This window comes from Papio anubis, chromosome 7, assembly GCF_008728515.1.
Source record: "Papio anubis isolate 15944 chromosome 7, Panubis1.0, whole genome shotgun sequence".
Taxonomy (NCBI): Eukaryota; Metazoa; Chordata; class Mammalia; order Primates; family Cercopithecidae; genus Papio; species Papio anubis.
Window position 1 is genome coordinate 69,641,484 of NC_044982.1, and position 22,186 is coordinate 69,663,669.

General features: G+C 38.1%; 1 protein-coding gene across 2 annotated transcripts in view; it reads left to right on the plus strand.

The window, feature by feature from the left end:
- Positions 1–22,186, plus strand: part of SLC25A21 (solute carrier family 25 member 21) — a 508,849-nt gene that overhangs the window by 277,963 nt on the left and 208,700 nt on the right. The window lies entirely within an intron of this gene.

The window sequence follows — 22,186 nt, forward strand, 5'->3', positions numbered from 1 at the left end:
GGTGCTACAGTATTGTTCCCAGGAGTATAGATACTCCGTTTAGTTTCTGCCATTGTGTTGCATGTTGCCTGTATATACTTTAGTGTATAAGAGAATAAATGAAGAAATTGATTCTTGTAACATCAAAGCAGCACATGAAGAAATCAGAGTTATAATAGAAATGTTGCTCTTCACATTTTGCTCTATTTATTCAAAAATTACCTGGTAGCTAAATCTAGTCACTGAGTGAATACAGAATTCATGCCTGTCCTCTGAAGTCATCAACAGATTGTGAAGTCTGGAAAATAGATAAATGTTAATTTACTTTTTTAAGGATTGACAATGCCCTTGGTGACGTTATGTTTATTCATCTATGTTTTCAGACTTTGTAGTCACCCTACAGGATTCCTAGGGAGATTGTCAGAGTTATAATTTTCATCCATCAAGAGATTCTTTTAGTGCTGATACATTTTATATTGATTGACAGAAAGTTAGGGCCGCCTTTCCTAGAAAAGATGATTAAGTCCTTTAAAATAGATTTTTCATTAATTGCTATTTAACCTTGTCTTGGAATATGAGTATGAAATGTATCCATTTACTTTTGAGAACTTAATACTGTTGATTACATGTCTTTCAAGGCAGTTTTATTTTGGTTCTTAGAAAAATAATCCATCTTTGGAAGCCTATATTTGTATACTTGTTTTATTCAGTGTTTCAAATTTTTTGCATTTCTTTATGACATACATTGACTTTTAGGTATATTGACTTCTTAAGGTGTACATATTGTGGTCATTATAGGGTATTACTTACATAGTTGTTAAATCATAAACTCAAGTGAACCTTGGAGATCCAATCAAAACAAAGAGAACATCTGAATCTAGTTCAGGGAATGGTGAATGTGTTACTCCTCCACGTACTTGCTCTTCATGTACTTAATATTACTCAATTATAGATTCAAATTTTTATTTATTTGACATTTTCATTTACTTCATGGATGTTGTGGTGTACCTTATGCTGGACATTGAGGATACAGTGAAAAAATCCAAATGTTAGTAGTTATTGTAGATGAATACAAGTGGGACTTAGTTATCTTAGTGTTAACTTCATCTCTTACTTTCTGCCTCTCTCCAGTATCCTGATTCCAGCAGGACCAATAAGCCTCTACTCTTAACACTATGTTCTCATCCCCGTCATATCCTCAATTCTATCCTTGAGAGCCTAAGTTCCTTGGCCAATCATTATAATTACTCGCTGCCATGCACTCGTTCCTTTGCCCTCTGTCATTTCTTCATATTCATTTGGCAAAAGCTCAACCTGGTTAAATGTCACTCTTCCTGAACCCACACAGCTGAATGTCAGTAGACAAAAATGACACTTTACATGCATGACCATTGGCCTCAAATGGACTTCTCAGTGCTACCCAGTAATTTTATGATGTTTTCCTGGCCAATCCCTTCCTTTCTCCTGCAGAAAACTATTTAATACCTCTGCCTGCTCTCCCCAAATCCCCTTCCTTATCCTCACTCTAGGTTGACAACCTTGCTTCCTATTGCCCTGTGAAATTATAAGCAAGAAGAAAACTAGCATCCAGAACTATGCTGGAAGAACTATGTACACAGTAGGCACTCAAAAAATATGTATTGAAAGAAAACTGTCCTGGACAAGAGCTTGTCCAACACCTAGAAAACAGAGATAAAGCATATTTAATGTTGAAAAAGAATTTAATGTTGCAAAGAAGCATCCCAAGGTGCTTGTTGGGATGAAGGCCATAGAGGCAAATATTGTTTAGTGAGCTAGTATTTTAAGAATATTAACTGAAATCAAACACTAATTTTTATTTAAGGCTGAGTGTTGTGGCTCACACCTGTAATTCCAGCACTTTGGGAGGCTGAGGTGGAAGGATTGCTTGAGGAGGAGTTTGAGACCAGCCTGGGCAACATATGGAGACCCTGTCTCTACAAAAAAATAAAATTAAAAAATTGCTGGGCATGGTGGTACATGCCTATAATCCTAGCTATGTAGGAGGTTGAGGTGGGAGGATTGCCTAAGCCCAGGAGTTCGAGGCTGCAGTGAGCTATGATTGCACCACTGCACCCCAGCCTGCTCAACAGAATAAGACCCTGTCTCTAACATCAGTCAAATTAACTAATTAATTAAGATAATGTTTCCCATCAGTACTAATGTATTTAATGTTATTACAATGAAATATATATGTTATGAAATGCATCTGCCTTTGTATTTCTGTAATTTCTTATACTTTGTTATCCAAATATTGTTCTTCAGCTGGCATTTATTTTACATGAAGTGCAGTCAGTTTCGTTTTGGTAAGTTTTTCATGTGGAAATAAAGATTAGCCTAATTAATCCACACCTAGTAGAAATCTTGTGTGATTAAACTATATGGCTGCCTATAAAAGGAATCTGTGAAATGGAATCAACCTTCTCCCTCTTCCCCCACAAGCCAGACCATGATAAAGAATGTGTGTATGAAATTTACCTGGAATACTTGGCTCAGTAAGTTGGAATTCATGGCAGCATGGCAAAGAGGCCAGTGTAGAATAACAGTTCAAAAAGAATTTATGTAGCTATGGTTCCAGGTCATCAGCAAATATAAAATTAAAAGCTGACACCTAAAGACAAGTATTGTAGCAGTGTGATTAACTAAATGCAGACAATCATGGCTACATATTAAAGAAAGCCAATGGTCAAAGTCATTTACTCCATCAAGATGAATATGATTGCAAGAAGTAATGCTAGTTAGAGTGGGGAAAAAGCATTACAATTTCATTTTCTTTTTCTTTAGTGGTAACAGGTGTCAGTGAGTAATGGGAAGAAAAGACCTGGCTACTTGTGACCTACAAATCTGAATTCTTGATTTAGTAAGATGATGTGTATTTGCTTGAGGTCTTCTACCTGTTTCTGTACATCTAATGAATGACTAAAGGTTGAACAGACTTTGCACCAACACTTCCTCTTTCTTCTTGTAAGATACACCCTAGGAAGAGCACAGAGGGAGGAAGCTATTTTCCTGTGCATACATGTGGACACATTACGTATCTCACATATTCATACATATTTTTATATATAATATATATATGAATATATAGACATTACAGAACATATATAGTTATAATCTGTATAGTTTAATCTCATTGCTTAATCTCTATGTGGTCAACATAATAGAAACATCTGCACAATACAGTGGCAAATCACAGGCATGGTGGGTGGGTTGGCAGGTCAGTTGGTTTTCTTGAATATCACTTTCTAAGGAATTTTTTTAAAATTCTGATGTAGGATCATAATTTTTATTATTAAATTGTGATGAACAGCGAATATAAGCTAAAGATTAACTTTATGGCACCTTTGGAAATTTGCAGTTAGCAAAGTTAAAGAACTACAGGAGATTTTAAAAAACGACCCTCCATATACTATAATTGTAAAGCTATTTGAACCTAGTAGGCTAAACAACAGAATTTATGGTCAGATTTGGGCAGTAGCATGCTGGTGTTTAACAATTGCCTCCCTTGAAAACAAACAAAAACTGTGATTTGTAGCATTTGCCAGCTTCCTTAGAGTAAATATTCCCACCATAGCCAATTTTGAGCTACTAACATGATGCCACTGAATGCAAAGTGAGAGAGTGTGGCATACACCCTGGCCTATGAGAGTCAGCTTCAGCACATCTCTGGAGGGGTGGGCAGGGTGGAACACAATCTGCTCCTGACTCTTGTGTCAAATCGAGGGCTTCTTTTTAGGCAATTAAATCAAAGAAGAAAGGAAAACTAATTCTATAGAAGCTGTGAGAAACAAAGAAGAAATCCTGAGAAAAGAAAAATATATTTATCTTTCTGGTTGATAGAGAGGTGGAAAGCAAGCAGAGTCCCCAGAAATGGGCAAGTCTTCTGTGGAGTTGAAATAGAGGTCCTTGTACTGTATAAACTGCCCTATTCCCCAAGCTATAGAGCTTAAACCCCTCCTTCAGCTGCCTTTCTGGATTTTAATGACCTTCCAATGTTGAAATGCTGGTCAGCATGAAAAATTTTTTATTTTTTTGAGATGAAGTCTTGATTTGTTGCCCAGGCTGGAGTGCAGTGGCATGATCTCTGCTCACTGCAACATCCACCTCCTGGGTTCAAGCAATTCTCCTGCTTCAGCCACTCAAGTAGCTGGGATTACAGGTGTGCACCATCACACCCAGCTAAGTTTTGTATTTTTAGCAGAGACAGGATTTCACCCTGTTGGCCAGGGTTGTCTCAAACTCCTGAGCTCAGGTGATCTGCCCATCTCGGCCTCCCAAGTGCTGGGATTACAGGTGTGAACCACCTTGCCTGGCCTTTTTTTCACTTTAGATAAGCAAAATACAATACAAACTATTTCTGAATGAAATATATATATGTAGACACACAAGTGCATGCATTACATATCTCACATATTCATACATATTTATATGTAACATATATATGAATATATATACATTATGGAACATATATAGATCTATAAAACAAGTGGCCCTCTATTTCTCTCTCTTTTCTTCATATTTCCTTCTCTTTAAAGACATTTTATATGCTCAAAAGAATTTTTCCATCTGCCAACTAATCCACACCTTATTTTCCCCTGGTGTGTTTCTCCTTGCATTGCTGATTGTGGTAAAAACTCACATATAGCAGTTAGATTCCATAAAAGACCAACACGTCTGAAAATTGGTTCACTTACCCAAGTGTATGTGGAGCTTGCTTGGGGTCTAAAATAGAGTTAAATAACAAAGATGAAAAAAGAATAACTTCTATTGAGGTAAGATACCAAACAATAATTTTTAAAGACATTATACTGAGCTGAAATTGACTTACATAAAAACTTTGTTTACAAGTGAGATTTTCATTAGTTTAATAATTTTCAGCCTATCCTTTGCATTCAAAGTGTGAGTTAAAAAAAAAAAAAAACTCACTTATTTTAAAACTCTGCCTCAACTTTTCTTCCTCCTTTAGACATGCTCCATTTACCATGATTTCTAGACCATAATGTGTGCATATGGTTTATACCTCTGAAATATATTTCCCTAAATTCTTCAGTGAGTTAAAAGTAAACTCTATGAGAATAGGGAGTATACGATGAGGAAAACTGCATTCCCTGTAGACACATGCTAACAGCTATTGCTTAGTGTTAGTTATGTTTAAAAAATATATGCACATTGTAAACTTACGTGAAAGTATTTGCTTTAAGTTTTTCAAGAGAGGCTGTGGCTTGCTCAAGCACATAACTTTTAACAACATCTTTCAAACCTGCGAAATCACATTGCTTATTTGGCCAATTCAGTGTGTATAATATTAATTTACTGTGCCACAAAGGTAGTGCACCTTAACTATTATTAGGGGAGAGTATAATATATTTGATTTCCCTTTATGAGTCTCACATTGCTTATAATTGAGTAGGGCTACCACATTTTCTGGGCAGGCTATCAAATAGGATGTTGTAATGATTTGCTTGACTAGTAGAGCAGATGAAAATATATAAGTTCTGTCTGTAGTTGTTCTGTTTTTGCATTTGAAATTTGCACAGTTTGAAACCATTCATTCCTCTATGGTTCTCTTTAAAATATAAAAGTATTCTTTTATATAAAATATATAAATATATAAAAATAAAAAAATATTCTTTTATATAAAATATATAAAATATATAAAAATATGAACGTATTCTTTTATATTTTAAATACTTAAACATATTACACAAAATCAGTTAAGTAAATGGTTAAAACAGTGTGAACTTCAGAGAACATAAGAGAGGTCTTGGATTTAATTCGAAAGTATCAAGGAAGTGGCAGTAGTACAATGCAAAGATTTGGGCCTGATAGAAAGAAAACAGGTTTTACTTGTAACTGGCATCTCGGGGAATCCTGAATGCTCCAATTGTTGGTCTGCACTGCTTTGCAGTTTACTGAGATGTTGAGATGTTTTGTGCTTCATAAAATACTACTTACCAAAATTATTTTGGACATATAATTCCTCTATTTTACTTAGAGGATACATACAGACTCAAAACGTATCAATAGACTTACTTCCTCTTTTAAACAGTATCATAAAGACAATACAAGTAAATGGAAAGATATCCTGTGTTCATAGGTTGGAAGAATTAATATTGTTAAAATGTCCCTACTACTCAAAATGATATGCAGATTCAATGCACTCTCTATCAAAATTCCAGTTTAATTTCTACAGAAATAGAAAAAAACAATTCTAAACTTTGTATGGAACCACAGAAGACCCTGAATATCCAAAGCAAATCTTGAGCAAACATAACACTGAAGGCATCGCATTACCTGACTTCCAAATCTATTACAAAGTTAGAGTAATCAAAACAGCATGATATTAGCATAAAAACAGACACACTGATCAATGGAACAGAATAGAGAACCTGGAAATAAACCCATGCATTTATGGTCAATTGATTTTCCACAAAGGTGCCAGGAACATACAATGGAAAACGCACAGTCTCTTCAATAAATGGTATTGGGAAAACTGGATATCCACGTGCAGAACAATAAAATTTGATCCTTATCTCACATCTTGTACAAAAATCAACTCAAAGTGGATTAAAGATTTAAACGTAAGACCTGAAACTGTAAAATTACTAGAAGAAAACATAGACATGACATTTGTCTGGGCAGAGATTTCTTGGGTATGTCCCCAAAAGCTCAGGCAGCAAAAGCAAAAATAGACAAATGGAATTGCATCAAACTAAAAGGCTCCTCCTGCACAGCAAAGGACATTATTAAGAGAGTGAATAGACAATCCATGGGTTCAGAGAAAACATTTGCAAACCACATCTGACAATGTACTAATATCCAAAATATATAAGGAACTCAAATAATAGGAAGAAAACAGATACCGTATTAAAAATGAGCAAAGGACTTGAAGAGATAGTTCTCAAAAAAAAGACATACAGGCAGCCACCAGACACATAGAAAAATGCTCATCATCAGTAATCATCAGAGAAATGCAAATCAAAACCACAATGAGATATCATCTTACACCTGTGAGAATCACTATTATTAAAAAGATGAAAGATAAAAAGTGTTGGCAAGATTGTGGAGAAAAGAGAACCCTCATACACTGTAGGTGGGAATGCATATTAGTATAGCCATTATGGAACACAGTAATGGGGTACCTCAAAAAACTAAAAATAAAATTACCATATATGATCCAGCAATCCCACTTATGGGTGTATATCCAAAGGAAATGAAATAAGTATATTGAAGAGATAAATGCACTTCCATGTTAATCATAGCATTATTCACAGTAGTCAAGATACGAAACCAACCTAAATGTCCATCAATGAATGAATGATAAGAAAATGTATACAATGGAATACTCTTCAGCCCTGCAAAAGAAGGAAATCCTGTCATATGTGATACCATGGATGAACCCAGAGGACATCATACTAAGTGAAATAAGCCAGACACGAATAGACAAATACTACCTGATCTCACTTACATGCGGTATCTTAAAAAGTCGAACCCATAGAATAGAGACTAGAATGGTGGTTGCCAGAGGCTGAGAGAGAAGAGTGAATGAGGAAAGGGGAGATGTTGATCAAAGGGTACAAAGTTCCAGCAAGGCAGTAGAAATAAGTTTTCATGACCTATTGCACAGAATGGTGACTATAATTAATAATAATGCATTGCAGGGGGGCGGGGGGGCAGAGCAAGATGGCCGAATAGGAACAGCTCCAGTCCCCAGCTCCCAGTGTGAGCAACACAGAAGACAGGTGATTTCTGCATTATCAACTGAGCTACTGGGTTCATTTCACTAGGGAGTGCCGGACAATCGGTGCTGGTCAGCTGCTGCAGCCCGAGCAGAAGCAGGGTGAGGCATCGCCTCAACTGGGAAGTGCAAGGGGAAAGAGAATCCCTTTTCCTAGCCAGGGGAACTGAGACACACAACACCTGGAAAATCGGATAACTCCCACCCCAATACTGTGTTTTACCAAGGGTCTTAGCAAACGGGCACACCAGGAGATTATATCCCACACCTGGTTGGGAGGGTCCCATGCCCACGGAGCCTCCCTCATTGATAGCACAGCAGTCTGAGATCTAACGGCAAGGCAGCAGCGAGGCTGGGGGAGGGGCGCCCGCCATTGCTGAGGCTTACGTAGGTAAACAAAGCCACTGGGAAGCTCGAACTGGGTGGAGCTCACAGCAGCTCAAGGAGGCCTGCCTGTCTCTGTAGACTCCACTTCTGGGGACAGGGCACAGCTAAACACCACCACCAACAACAAAGCAGTAGAAACCTCTGCAGACACAAACGCACGTCTGACAGGTTTTGAAGAGAAGCAGTGGGATCTCCCAAACACGGAGGTTGAGATCTGAGAATGGACAGACTGCCTGGCTCAAGTGGGTCCCTGACCCCGAGTAGCCTAACTGGGAGACATCCGCCACTAGCAGACCAACACCACACCTCACACGGGTGGAGTACACCCTGAGAGGGAAGCTTCAAAGCAAGAATCAGACAGGGTACACTTCCCTATTCAGCAATATTCTATCTCTGCAGCCTCTGCTGATACCCAGAAAACAGGGTCTGAGGGACCCCAAGCAATCTCCAACAGACTTACAGCTGAGGGTCCTGGACTGTTAGAAGGGAAAACTTTAACAAACACCTAAGGATGTACCTCACACCAAAACCCCACAGTAACGGCCACCATCGCCAAAAAGACTGTAGGCAGATAAAACCACAAAGATGGGGAAAGCAGGGCAGAAAAGCTGGAATTAAAAAATAAGCGAGATTCCCCTGCAAAGGAACAACCCAGCTCATCGCCAGCAATGGATCAAAGCTGGATGGAGAATGCACTTTGACGAGATGAGAGAAGGTGGCTTCAGTCCATCAAACTTCAGAGCTAAAGGAGGAATTCACGCATCTCGGGCGCGAAAAGAAGAAACTAAAAATCTTGGAAAAAGAGTGGAAGAATTCGATAACTAGAATTATTAATGCAGAGAAGGCCATAAACTAACTGGACAGAGATGAAAACCATGACACGAGAAATATGTGACAAATGCACAAGCTTCAGTAACCACTCGATCAACTGGAAGAAAGAGTATCAACGATTGAGGATCAAATGAATGAAATGAAGCGGTGAAGAGAAATCTAAAGAAAAAAGCATAGAAGAAAAAAAGAAATGAACAAAGCCTGCAAGAAGTATGGCACATGTAAAAAGACCAAATCTACGCCTCATTGGGGTGCCTGAAAGTGAGAGGGAATGGAACCAGTTGGAAAAACACCCTTCAGGATATCATCATCCAGAAGAACTTCCCCAACCTAGTAGGGCAGGCCAGTCCAAATTCAGGAAATACAGAGAATGCCACAAAGATATTCCTTTGGAGAAGAGCAACCCAAGACACATAATTGCCAGATTCACCAAAGTTGAAATGAAGGAAAAATCTTTAAGGGCAGCCAGAGAGAAAGGTCGGTTACCCACAAGGGGAAGCCCATCAGACCACAATAGCAGATCTCTCTCGGGCAGAAACTTCTACAAGCCAGAAGAGCGAAGCCAGCGGTTCAACGTTCTTTAAAGAAAAGAATTTCAACCCATGAATTTCTTACATCCAGCCAAACTGTCATAAGTGAAGGAGAAATAAAATCCTTTACAGATAAGCAAATGCTTAGAGATTTTGTCACCACCAGGCCTGCCTTTACAAGAGACCCTGAAGGAAGCACTAAAAATGGAAAGGGAACAACCGGTACCAGCCATTGCAAAATATGCCAAATGCGCACCACTATTGCAGCGAAACCGCACCCACCCAATGGGAGCGCCACCATTAATACCGCCTGCAGACCGTTCACCATGTCATTCAACCCTACCACCTGCCCTCATCCGGCATGTGATCTGCGTCCTGTTGAGCCTGCTGTCCCATTTGTTTGTTGTATTCAGGGAGATCCATACATGCAGTACGGCCACATAGGCCTCAAAATAAAGGGATGGAGGAAGATCTACCAAGCAAATGGAGAAACAAAAAGCAGGGTTGCAATACTAGTCTCTGATAAAACAGACTTTAAAAACCATCAAAGATCAAAAGAGACAAAGAAGGCCATTCCATAATGGTAAGGGATCAATTCAACAGGAAGATTAATCATCTCTAAATATATATGCACCCAATACAGGAGCACCTAGATTCATAAAGCAAGTCCTTAGAGACTAAGAGACTTAGACTCCCATACAACAATAATGGGAGATCTTTAACACCCCACTGTCAACATTAGACAGATCAAGGAGAGGTGAAACAAGGATATCCAGGGACTGGAACTCAGCTCTGCACCAAGCAGACCCCATTAGACGCCTCTACAGAACTCTCCACCCCAGATCAACAGAACATACATTCTCTCAGCACCACATCACACTTATTCCAAATTGACCACATAATTGGAAGTAAAGCACTCCTCAGCAAATGTACAAGAACAGAAATTATAACAAACTGTCTCTCAGACCATTAGTAATCAAACCAGAACTCAGGACTATGAAACTCAATCAAAACCGCCAACCACATGGAAACTGAATAAACCTGCTCCTGGAATGACTACTGGCATATAACGAAATGAAGGTAGAAATAAAGATGTTCTTTGAAACCAATGAGAACAAAGATACAACATACCAGAATCCTTTGCACACATTTAAAGCAGTGTGTGTAGAGGTGGGAAATTTATAGGCACTAAATGCCCACAAGAGAAAGCTGGAAAGATCTAAAATTGACACTCTAACATCACAATTAAAAAGAAGTAGAGAAGCAAGAGCAAACATTCAAAAGCTAGCAGAAGGCAAGAAATAACTAAGACTGTAGAGCAGAACTGAAGGAGATAGAGACACAAAAATCAATGAATCCAGGAGTTGGTTTTTGAAAAGATCAACAAAATTGATAGTCCACTAGCAAGACTAATGAAGAAGAAAAGAGAAGAACCAAATAGATGCAATAAAAAATGATAAAGGATATCACCACCAACCCCACAGAAATACAAACTACCATCAAAGAATACTATAAAACACCTCTAATGCTAGTCAAATCCATAGGAAAATCTAGAAGAAATGGATAATTTCCCTGACACTTACACCTTCCAAGACTAAACCAGAAGAAGCTGAATCCCTGAATAGACCAATAGCAGGTTTGAAATTGAGGCACAATTAATAGCCTAACAACCAAAAAAAAAAAGTCCAGGACCAGATGGGATTCACAGCTGAATTCTACCAGAGGTACAAGGAGGAGCTGGTACCATTCCTTCTGAAACTATTCCAATCAAAAGAAAGAAGGAATCCTCCTTAACTCATTTTATGAGGCCAACGTCATCCCGATACCAAAGCCTGGCAGAGAGATTAAACAAAAAATATAGTTTTTAGACCACATCCCCTGTTGAACATGGATGCAAAAATCCTCACAAAATACCGCAAACCGCATCCAGCAGCACATCAAAAAGCTTATCCACCATGATCAAGTGGGCTTCATCCCTGGGACACAAGGCTGGTTCAACATATGCACCAATAAACGTAATCCAGCATATAAAACAGAACCAAAGACAAAACCACATGATTATCTCAATAGATGGAGAAAAGCTGCCTTTGACAAAATTCAACAGCCCTTCATGCTAAAAACTCTCAATAAATTTGGTATTGATGGAACGTATCTCAAAATAATAAGAGCTATTTATGACAAACCCACAGCCAATATCATGGGCAAAACTGGAAGCATTCCCTTTGAAAACTGGCACAGACAGGATGCCCTCTCTCACCACTTTTCAACATAGTGTTGAAGTTCTGGCTAGGGCAATCAGGGCAAGAGAAAGAAATGAAGGCATTCAGTTAGAAAGAAGAAGTCAAATTGTCCCTGTTTGCAGATGACATGATTGTATATTTAGAAAACCCCATTGTCTCAGCCCAAAATCTCCTTTAAGCTGATACAAGCAACTTCAGCAAAGTCTCAGGATACAAAATTAATGTGCAAAAATCACAAGCATTCTTATACACCCAGTAACAGATGTTCAGAGCCAAATCATGAATGAACTTCCATTCACAATTGCTTCAAAGGGAATAAATACCAGGAATCCAACTAAGTGGGATGTAAAGGACCCTTCAAGGAGAACTACAAACCACTGCTCAGTGAAATAAAAGAGGACACAAACAAATGGAAGAACATAGCATGCCTCATGGATAGGAAGAATCAATATCATGAAAATGGCCATACTGCCCAAGGTAATTTATAGATTCAATGCCATCCCCATCAAGCTACCAATGAGTTTCTTCCAGAATTGGAAAAACTGCTTTAAAGTTCATATGGCACCAACAGCTCCAATGCTGCCATCCTGTCGCATGTGCCGGGAGGCATCACGCTACCTGGACTTCAAACTATACTACAAAACCAAAACAGCATACCAAAACAGACCACAATGGAACAGAACACAGTCCCTGCAGTCACACCACACACTATTCAGATCTGATTGCACTGAGACAATGGAATTGACATTAATTTCAGAGGATATATTGTTAAATGGAATACTCCCAGAGAATGGTCTTAGGATAGAGGATTTGTTCAACCATCACAGATAACATAAAATGATGCCGACCAATTGCATGGCACAATCTGGCGATAAGACACCAACTCATTAACTGGCGAGCAACACCGCCATTGGCACCACGGATTAACCGGTCCAATGGCATCCACCCGCCGAATGGTCGATCGGCTGGCGATTGACAAAACCGTCCAATACGGTCGAAGTACATTCCTCAAGGATCTAGAACTAGAAGTAACCATATGACCCAGCCATCCCATTACTGGGTATATACCCAAAGGATTATAAATCATGCTGCTATAAAGACAGCATGAACACGCATGTTAATTCTTGCGGCACTATTCACAATAGCAAAGACTTGAATCAACCCAAATGTCCATCAGTGACAGACTGGATTAAGAAAATGTGGCACATGTACACCATGGAATACTATGCAGCCATAAAATATGATGTTTGTGTCCCTTTGTAGGGACATGGATGCAGTTGAAAACCATCATTCTCAGCAAACCATTGCAAGAACAGAAAACCAAACACCCCATGTTCTCACCTCATAGGTGGAACTGCCGAATGGCATTCACTTGGACTCGGAAGGGGAACATCAACACTGAGGCCTATCATGGGAGGGGGAGGGGAGAGGGATTGCATTGGGAGTTGGCACCTGATGTAAAATGACGAGTTGATGGATGCTGTCGAGCTGATGGGTGCAGCACAACCAACATGGCACTAGTATAACACATGTAACAAACCTGCACGTTATGCACGTGTACCCTAGAACTTAAAGTATAATAATAAATAATAATAATAATGCATTGCATATTTCAAAGTTGCATAAAGATTAGATTTTAAATGTTCTCACTACAAAAGGTTCGTAAGTATATGAAGTGATGGATATGTTCATTAGCTTGATTCAATCATTCCATAATGTATACGTGTATCAAACATCACATTGTGCCCCATAAACATATAAAATTATTATTTGTCATTTAAAACTGAAATAATTTTTTTAAAAAATAAATAAGATCAATTTAGAAAATTATCATCATGGATTCTTTGGACTGGAAGAGTTCCTTGTCTGCACAGTAAATTTTTAAAACCTTATCCTCTACATACCACTGAAATGGAATTCCATAATTGTAGCAATTTTATTCTTTTATATAATTTAGTTTCTTTTTCAACAAAGATTTATTGAGCACTGCTAGGTGCCAGGCATGTTCTGGGTACTTAGTGCATATTGATGGATAATACGAAGGTCTCTGTTCTCATGAAGTTTATTTCTATCAAAAGAGACATATAGGAAACAATAAACACAATTAATAGATAAATGATATAGTAAGTTTAGAAGTTGGTACGCACTAGAGAGAAATGAAAAAACAGAGCAGCATGAAGACATTTATCAGTGCTGGGCTAAGGAGGAGCAGGTCTGTGTTAGAGTGGTTGGGGTTACTCTTGGTCCACGTGAAGGGTGTTGACCAAGTGGAATGTAGGGGAAGAGCATTCTAGGCAGAGGGAACAGCTAGACCAAAGGCCTATTACTGAAGACCTGGCAAGGTTGGGAAACGGCAGAAAGGCCAGTGTGACTGGAGTAGAGCCAGTGGAGGGGAGAGTAGTAAGACAGCAGGTGAGAGGAGTAATGAAGCTGGGATTACAGGTAGCTTTCCTCTGAGTATAATGGAGAACGATTTTTGACCAGAAGAATGACATGAAATAACTTCCAATTTAAAAAGATCACTCAGGCTGTGGGGTGAGAACAGACGGGCGGGATCAAAGGTAGATGGAGGGATACGTGTTAAGGGCGTGCTACAGTTGATCTGCTGATAAATGATAATCATGACCTGGACCAGAACGGGAGAAGTAGAGGTTGTGAGGGATGGTAGAAATCTAGATATATTTTGAAGTAGAGTCAAAGAGATTTCCAGATAGATTCAAAGAGGGTTGTGAGAGAGACAGAAGCATCCAGAATGATTCTAAGTTTGAGCATGTTGTTTCCGAAGGGGATAGAGGTGTGCAGGGTCAGGAATCCAGTTTTAGACTGAATATCTAGGCTACTAGATATCCAAGCAGAGATGTCAAACAGGCAATCGGATATTTAAATCTAGACTTTGAAAGGGAAGTCTGGACTAGAAATGGAAATTGGTGAATTTTTTTTGGCATAATTGAAACCATGGATTTGGATGAGATCACCAAGAGAGTGAGTGTAGGTAGAGAACTTCTTCAGTGGGTTTCAGGTATTTGCTGTAATTTATTCAGTGGGTATATAAAGATAAATGCTCCCTCTTCTCAAAGATTTCATCATTTGTTTTGGCTACACAGGTTTTTCATAACCTAGAGATACCATTCACATAGACTACAGTGTCTGGTGTTGAATACTGCAATGGCTGGGGAATTGGGGAGCAGTGTGGAGAGACAGAGTATCGTATAATAAATGTTATTCCTTTTTTTTTTTTTTTTTTTGAGATAGGATCTCACTCTGTCACCCAGGCTAGAGTGCAGTGACATGATCTCAACTAACTGCAACCTCTGCCTCCCAGGTTCAAGCTATTCTCCTACCTTAACCTCCCAAGTAGCTGGGACTACAGATGCACATCACCACACCCGACTAATTTTTGTATTTTTTGTAGAGATGAGGTTTCACCATGTTGGCCAAACTGGTCTGAAAGTCCTGGTCTCAAGTGCTCCACCCGCCTTGGCCTCCCAAAGTGCTGGGATTACAGGTGTGAGCCACCATGCCCAGCCAGATAAATGCTATTCTTGATATATGTGATACAATATAAAACGATTAGTGCATGCAATGGAACTATAGAGAAAGGAGCAGTGAATTGACTTAGTAATAATAAAGCAGAGTAAATTTAGAATACTCTGTTCTCAAATAATGTATCAGAACAGAACAGTGTATAATGACATTGTATATAGTAAAATAAACCGTGCTAAAGGATCATTCAACATTGATCCTTGTTTATGGCTACTAATTTGGGTCACCCAGCTTGTCTTCTACATCCCTTCTTCCTATTGCTGAAAAGGTTACTAAAGCCCATTGCACCACTGTTCCTGGGTAAAGGCTGAGGTAGAGTGGGAAGGAAAGCACAGGAATGACATCAGCATTCTACATTTCTGTACCTATGGGTTCCATTAGGAGTTGGCAGGGATGAGGTATGTTCCACGGTCAATCAGTCCATGTATGTAGTTACACACTCACTATTGTCTCTTTTCTGTGACCTAGGTTGTAAAGTAATGGGTAGAAAAAAGGGGCGGGGTGGAGATCTTCTGCTTTACGTTGTAAGCATTTTAAATCTCTGAAATGAAAAAGAACAACCTCATGTTTTCTGGGAAGTTATACTTTTGATGTGGTTTTTCTACTCCTAGCTTATAGGAAAAAGGATATTGTTGAGTTATGAGATATCTATCAGTGGTCATAGGCAAAGTTGGTGACAATTTTAAGAACTACTTCCTCATGTGTACACACACACACACACACACACACACATTTACATTTTAAATGGTCTTTACTTGCCAGAAATCAGCCTTGTGACTTAGGGCAAGTCATCTCAAATGTAAAGAATACATAGGCCACAGATGATATAACATTTTAATTTTAAAATTTTAAATGATTATCTGTGTTTTCTGTCATTAGTTTTTAATCAGAATTATAACATAGTTCCTCAAAGAAGGTAGACAATTTGGGATACATGTAAGCAGTTATGTAAGACTAGAATTGATGCAGAACATAAGTAACATTTCACACTGTCAACAGCAACACTAAATTACTAGGCCTGAACCATATTTTTATGTGTATTGCTATTTTCTGCTCAATGTCTTCCCTTTACATGTGAGGCCTTTCTCAACGTGTCCCTTCTGTGCTGAGCTTTGAAATCCTTCAGCCTTTCCAGCATCCTTGTTGCAGCATCAGGCTGTGTTCTCCAACACCTAGCACGTCACTCTGCATGCACACAGTTCTCAAAACAATCATCTGTCAATCTATTAGGTGCCGATTGATTAGTTGTTTTCTAACATTTACATAGCTGGATATATGATTAACAATATCATACTTCTCTATTCAGGTACTTACTGTGCTTTATTTATTGTCATTTTATGAATGTTTCTCTGTCCTTATCTGCTTATTTATATAAGGTTCAAATTAATGAATTAAATCCAGAATAAATAGCTGCCAGTTCAATTTATCTTGAGAATTAGCTGACATAATGGCATCGGCAGAAACCCTGATCAGCATTAATTTATTTATTCATCAAATGCTTATTGAGCATACTGAGTACCAGCCATTGTGCAAAGTGGTGGGGATACAAACATGGAGAGGGCAGATGGAGTTTCTGTCTTCATGGAGCTTCTAGATAAGAAAAGAAACAGTGGTAGTGTCACACAATGATACAAGTTCAGGGAGCTCCTGTATCAGAATTAGATTAGCATATGTGGTAGAAAACCCAAATCACAGTAGTGCAAGGAAAATAGAAATTTTTCTCCAACATGAGTGTCTGGAGGTAGACAATCCAGAACTCCACTATGTCTATGTTGTTGCTGTGCTGTGTGTGGCCTCTATGCCCAAAGTTACCTTGTTGTCTAACATGGCAGCCTGTGTCCATATTCCACCAGTAAGAAGGGAGAAAGAGAAGAGAAGCCTCCTGCTCTTTAAAAAACTTCCCAGATGTTGCTCAAACCACTTTCCCTTACATCCCTTTGGCCAGAATTTAGTCGCATGGTGATGCTGAGCAGCAAAAGAAACTGGAAAATGCAATATTTACTCTGGGTGGCCAGGAAGAAGAGGGGATGCCTACCAAGAGGACAATTAACCATCTTTGCCCCAGGATTTCTGGGAAAATGGTTGCTTAAATTGAGATCTGAGGGTTAGTAGGATTCTCAGAAGTATATGTACATGTGTCCTTATAGAAGAAAAACATTCCTGAGGAAAGAGAAAGTTCTAGGAATTGAACACTGAGAAGAAACTGTTCTCTCACCAATCATGATTAATCATTGTGTGACAATGTTTGCACTTTTTCTTTTTTTTGGAAAAGAGTACAGTGCAGGTTATTTCAGAGGAAGGTGGGGGTAGTGTTAATGATCAGTGAAGTTTTGTGGTTGAACAGGCAGGAGATCTTCTCAGAAAAGATGAAGTCTGGGAGAAGGATTTATGACAGGGTGGTGTTAATCTTTTCTCAATATTGGCTCAGGCTCAGGCATGTACTTGAGGCAGTTCAAAGGCCAGGGCATTCAGGGGCTATCCCAAGGTAAAGTTCAGGGGATAACTCATGGATTTTTGTGCCCGTGGTAGGGTCAAATTACCAGTTTCATTCAAATCTTAGAGATATAGTCATGCTCACTAATATGACATGAATCTGCAGAAACAATGAAATCATTTACAATATATTAAATTTACAGTATCAGTCTGCTTTGGGACTTTTCTAATTTTTATAATGTTCAGCCTTATAAAATCAGTATTTGGTCTAGCTTAAACAAATCTAATAGTAATTCTTATTTACTTGTTATTGTGATAAATCAGCAGTTGCCTGAAATAAAAGTAACATATGGAACATTTTTAACTTTCTGAAATGTAGTATGTTATTTGAGAAAATATACATTTTTATGCTTTTCTAATTATTTTCATACTGTCATTTGGTTACATTTTGATTCTGCTTTTTATTCTCAAAATGAATGGAAGTTACAAATAGTCCAGCTCATTTAAAGTTAAGCATGACTTGAAGACATTTTATCTCTAAAATGACTTTTTTCTGGTTTTAAGATCAAACACCAAATTTAAATCTAAAATCAGCTAGAGAGTCTAAGAAAAGCACTGATCTAAATTTATATTTAGGATCTTATGTATTTTTTTTCGTATTCCTTCTCAAATACTATGAAGTTATAACTTTTTTCCCCAGAGAAAGTATTTCTGTGGTTGGTGCTTGGCAATACAATTTTTATATCATGCATAAGTGGGGGAGATTGAACCATTTAATTCCACTGTGGCTGGTGAGTTTAATAAATGCCAGGTTGGTAAAAGCAACACTTCTAGGTTGTATTTGTCTTGAGATCAGTGTGTCTTAAAATCGCAATTAGGATGGATTATTAAATGGAAGCTGGTATTTCAGAGTCATCTTCTTTTCTATGTTAGACTTTAATTTTATGAGAATAGAGAAAGTATTAAAATTTGTGCTCACTACCTCATTATTTAGTTCGTGCCTTCATACTAGGTCATAGAATTGTCAATAGACACATGGTACCATTCAGTTTTTTGAGGTCACTTCTAGGCCTATGTAACATGATTATTCTGATTCTATTTATATGGTTATCTTCATAAATAATAATCAGAGTCTCACAGTCTTTAGCTGTCTGTGGAGGACAGCAAGCATCCGTTCCCACTCTGAGTGAATCCAGATTTAACTCTGAACTCTGATGAAAGTCAAAACTTCCATATAATTTCCAACATTTGTGTTCTCTCTGCCTGTAATGCATTTTATCACTAACTTAAATTCTACAAATTATTTGTTTTGATTAAAAACAACAGTGAATAAATAATCACACAGAGATCCTGGACCAAATATGTTATATTTGACCATTTAGGTCCCATTTTCCTTTTGGTCAGTTCACAGTTTTGCAGGTAGTTTCATAGATGACCATTGACTCTCAGATTTAGAAGTACGTGGGACACCAAGACATCTATGCTATGATAAGAGACAGTGCTTTTACTGGTAAACTGTTTACCAATGGAGAGACGGCTGGGACATCAGTGCTGTTGTGCTTGCATGTGAATACTGTGATTGGGAGGACTGGGGGGATTAAAGGGAGGGGATGATTAGATTATTGGGAGAGCACATTAGCAGAGGTCAATAACACTCCTCTGCTTACAACTCCTCAAAATGTCTTCAATAAACATGGAGTACATTGGTAATAAGAAAAAACAACCAAGAGCTATTAAAAAAAGAAAATCCTTCAGGGGCTCCTCGTGGTCTATGGGATAAAGTCAAAGTGCCTAAATGTGAACTTGAGCCTCACCTGCACACTTGCAGCCTCATCTCTTGCCATACCCTGCCTTCAACCCTAGGCTGCTGTAATGTTCAAGTGCTTCTTGCCTCTTTTCTTCTTTCTTGTGTGCAATATCTTTCCTCTATGCCTCATGCTCATGCTGTCCTCTCTCTGCCTTGAATCCCTTTCCCACCCCTCATCTGATCCCATGCTAGGTCAGGGGCCTCTCTCTGATGTGCTCCCGTAAACTCTGAGCATTGCACCTCCTTCCATGCATTACTATTTGTTCTTACGTGTCTGTTTGTTCCCCTCACTAGACTGTATCCTCAATACCAGACACATAGAGGGTAACTGGTGCAAGTTCGTCAAGTGAATAAATGAGTGTCTTGGTGCATACTAGGGGATTGAAAATAATTTTAAATAATCACAAAAGTATAATCATCTTATCGATTATCTGCTTACTACCAGAAATGTGCATTAGCACATAAAAAACTGAAACAATTTTGCAAATAAACAGATTTGTATAATAAATTTATATTATAAATTATATTATAAGTTTATAGTATAAATTATATAATTGTAATTATAATATATACTATATTATATATTATATATAATAATTATAATATAATAAAAATTATGTTATAAATTTATATTATAAATTTACATAATGTGGTCTGATTCTCCAAGTCTTGCTGTAAGCTTTAATAAGTTGTTGCTATTGTGGGTTCTTTTGGTAAACTTTTTGAGAAATGTACCAACTAGTGCTATTTGGTATGTGTTTTTTGCTTCTACTCTAATGTCAAGTCAGTGAGAGAAGCTTTGTGTACTTGCTTTGGTAAACTGATTCTGAGTATCTTATTTCCTTATGTGCATGAGGTGCATGGAAGTGGACTTAATGGATTTCTGCTACAGTGTGTGGTAAGGATGCTATTTTTAAAGTCTGAGTTCCCAGAGTAAACTTTTAAAATAGGATTAGGGTTTTATCTCATAACTAATATAATAAAGCTTAAATTAGAATTATAAATAATATATGTATATGTATGTTTATGTTTGTGTATATATATATAATCCCATCATGGGGCAAGACCCGCATGACCTCATTTCATATATATATATATATAAAAATAAAAGAATATATGTGAGTCAGATTCAAAAACAGCAACAAACATAGAATATTAGACCTCAAAGTTATTCTAGGCCATTTAATCTTTTGCTTTACAGATAAGGAACTGATGTCATCATGGGTAAATGATGATTCCCTGAAGGGACCAGGACAAAAATTCTGGTCACCTGATTCTTACTTTGGGGGTAAATGTGAATTCTCAAGCAAGGGGAAGTATGTGGAGACTTTACAGTTGGCAAGGAAGATTTCTACTCATGCTACCTTGAGAAACAGGGCTTAATAATAAAGCTAAAACGATACCTAGAGGCTTTGCTATTGTGTCCAGCAATCCTGTGGCCTCTGCTCACCTGAGCCTGTCTCTTCCTGTCTCTAGGCAATGAGACTCCAATTGGGTCCTTGACTTGGGAAGCCTTTGGCACAAACATCCATGTTGGATCTTATTAGTTGTAGCCAAAGTAAGACAGTTTTGGTCAATACATAGGACTTTGCAACCTAGAGCATGCATCTGCAGGGAAAACTTCCTAAAGCTTCTGTAGAAGCAAAGGGGGCCTTCAGGTAGGTTCAGGCCCTTTGAGCTTTCTGGACCTGGTCAGTATGGGGAGGAAAAGACGTTTGTGTGGATAATTATGGGATGGGGAAGATAAACTACATCATAGCTAAATTCAAGCTGAGTTAGTTTATAAATGGAGGTAAATGCTCTGCCTATAAGAAACTACTCACAAATACTGTTGTGTGGCCTTTGGGCAAACAGTTGAACATTATCAACCTCAGTTTTCTTATCTTAAAAGAAAGATAATAATGATACTTACCTTGTCCACTCGTTGTGCATATCAGGACCATGTATGTTAAATGATCATCCATATGTAGATAACTATTACTGTTATTACCTCTGTAATACCGTAAGAATGACTACTGTAATTATTTTTATAACTACTAGTACCTAACACTACTGTATTACTCCTATTGTTACATGCCAGTAGTTTGTATTATAATTGAGTAGTCTGCTCAGTTAGACAATAGGAGAGAGAGAGTTTTACAATTTATTCGCCAGAAGCTATAGTTCTTTCACTGTGCAATGGTTAAGATCAGGGCTTTGTGGGAATTAAAGCTACTTCCTAGATGTAACATCTTAGACAAGTTATTTAACTTGTATGCTTCAATTATCTCTTTTGTAAAATGGGGATAATACATTCTATCACATAAAGTTCTTGTGAAGATTAAATGAGGTAATCTAAGTACTGTTTAGAACAATGCCTAGCACACAATGATCTCGCAAGAAATATTCTCTGTTAAGCTATTAATATATTGGTATGTATTGTATTTTCATAACTACCTTGGGAGAGAAGAAGCATCATTATCTTTGTTTCATGGATGCTGAAACTGAGGTTTCTGATTTGCTATGTTTACTGACATACCAAAGCTGGGAGAGATTCAAAGAGCCCCCTGCTCTTCCTTCCTTCTTTTCTTTCCTCCCTTCCTTCCGTATATCCTTATTATTGGGCTGGAATGGGAAGCCATAACTCCCACCCAGTTGATTGCAATTAGCACGTCTGATTGTTTTTTAAATGTTCTTTCCC